Source organism: Borostomias antarcticus (genome assembly GCF_949987555.1).
Source record: "Borostomias antarcticus genome assembly, chromosome: 19".
NCBI lineage: Eukaryota > Metazoa > Chordata > Actinopteri > Stomiiformes > Stomiidae > Borostomias > Borostomias antarcticus.
Window position 1 is genome coordinate 15968956 of NC_140252.1, and position 2500 is coordinate 15971455.

The following is a 2500-nucleotide window of genomic DNA, read 5'->3' on the forward strand; positions in this document are numbered from 1 at the left end:
TCTTCACTTGACCTCACTCAGGAAAACGGAGAGAGGAGGAGAGGAGAGAGGGAGGATATGGAGCTCTGGCCGGAAGAGGAGGTCTAGCTGACAGAAGGAAGGAAGGAAGGAAGGAAGGAAGGATGGAGAGAGGGATCTGATAGTCTGATAGGAAGAGAACAGTGGAGAGGAGGAGATGGGAGAGGAGTCGATTAGAGGATATGTTTAGAGCCGCTGGTCTACCAGTCTATCTCCAGCCAGACGGTCTACCAGTCTATCTCCAGCCAGACGGTCTACCAGTCTGTCTCCAACAAGACGGTCTACCAGTCTGTCTCCAGCCAGACAGTCTACCAGTCTATCTCCAGCCAGACGGTCTACCAGTCTGTCTCCAGCCAGACGGTCTACCAGTCTGTCTCCAACAAGACGGTCTACCAGTCTATCTCCAGCCAGACGGTCTACCAGTCTATCTCCAGCCAGACGGTCTACCAGTCTATCTCCAGCCAGACGGTCTACCAGTCTGTCTCCAACAAGACGGTCTACCAGTCTATCTCCAGCCAGACGGTCTACCAGTCTATCTACAACCAGACAGTCTACGAGTTTTATCTCCAACCAGACGGTCTACCAGTCTATCTCCAACCAGACGGTCTACCAGTCTATCTCCAACCAGACGGTCTACCAGTCTATCTCCAACCAGACGGTCTACCAGTCTGTCTCCAACCAGACGGTCTACCAGTCTATCTCCAACCAGATGGTCTACCAGTCTATCTCCAGCCAGACGGTCTACCAGTCTATCTCCAGCCAGACGGTCTACCAGTCTGTCTCCAGCCAGACGGTCTACCAGTCTATCTCCAGCCAGACGGTCTACCAGTCTATCTCCAACTAGACGGTCTACCAGTCTATCTCCAGCCAGACGGTCTACCAGTCTATCTCCAACTAGACGGTCTACCAGTCTATCTCCAACCAGACGGTCTACCAGTCAATCTACAACCAGACGGTCTACCAGTCTATCTCCAGCCAGATGGTCTACCAGTCTATCTCCAGCCAGACGGTCTACCAGTCTATCTCCAGCCAGACGGTCTACCAGTCAATCTACAACCAGACAGTCTACCAGTCAATCTACAATCAGACGGTCTACCAGTCTATCTCAAACCAGACGGTCTACCAGTCTATCTCCAACCAGACGGTCTACCAGTCTATCTCCAACCAGACGGTCTACCAGTCTATCTCCAGCCAGATGGTCTACCAGTCTATCTCCAACCAGACGGTCTACCAGTCTATCTCCAACCAGACGGTCTACCAGTCTATCTCCAGCCAGATGGTCTACCAGTCTATCTCCAACCAGACGGTCTACCAGTCTATCTCCAGCCAGACGGTCTACCAGTCTATCTCCAACCAGACGGTTTACCAGTCTATCTCCAGCCAGACGGTCTACCAGTCTATCTCCAACCAGACAGTCTACCAGTCTATCTCCAGCCAGACGGTCTACCAGTCTATCTCCAACCAGATGGTCTACCAGTCAATCTACAACCAGACGGTCTACCAGTCTGTCTCCAAACAGACGGTCTACCAGTCTGTCTCCAACCAGACGGTCTACCAGTCTGTCTCCAACCAGATGGTCTACCAGTCTATCTCCAACCAGACAGTCTACCAGTTTTTTCTCCAACCAGACGGTCTACCAGTCTATCTCCAGCCAGACGGTCTACCAGTCTATCTCCAACCAGACGGTCTACCAGTCTATCTCCAACCAGACGGTCTACCAGTCTATCTCCAACTAGACGGTCTACCAGTCTATCTCCAGCCAGACAGTCTACCAGTCTATCTCCAACCAGACGGTCTACCAGTCTATCTCCAACTAGACGGTCTACCAGTCTATCTCCAACTAGACGGTCTACCAGTCTATCTCCAACCAGACAGTCTACCAGTCTATCTCCAAACAGATGGTCTACCAGTCTATCTCCAGCCAGACGGTCTACCAGTCTATCTCCAGCCAGACGGTCTACCAGTCTATCTCCAACCAGACAGTCTACCAGTTTTTACTCCAACCAGACGGTCTACCAGTCAATCTACAACCAGACGGTCTACCAGTCTGTCTCCAAACAGACGGTCTACCAGTCTGTCTCCAACCAGACGGTCTACCAGTCTTTCTCCAACCAGACGGTCTACCAGTCTATCTCCAGCCAGATAGTCTACCAGTTTTATCTCCAAACAGATGGTCTACCAGTCTCTGAGGAATCTAAGTTCTCTGACATAATAGCACCCCTTATAGTCAGGAAACAAATTGTTTCTCAGCATGTTATTTCAGGTCTATCATGTTGTTGGTGCTGTTGATGATGCAGACAATGTTGATGATGATGATGATGAAGGTGTCTGTGATTATGATGATGACTGATTGTTGATTGTATACCCGATGTCCTGAATGTTCGGCACGGCACAATGGTTTTATTTCTTCTTAGCTCTAGGTGGTCAGTAATCTTTCTCTCCTCCCCTTTCTCTCTCCCTCTCTCTCTCCTTCCCTCCCCCC

The 2500-nt window shown here is 50.5% G+C and overlaps 1 protein-coding gene across 4 annotated transcripts in view; it reads left to right on the forward strand.

The window, feature by feature from the left end:
- LOC311321353 (peripheral plasma membrane protein CASK-like) overlaps positions 1-2500 on the forward strand; it is a 49171-nt gene that overhangs the window by 14725 nt on the left and 31946 nt on the right. The window lies entirely within an intron of this gene.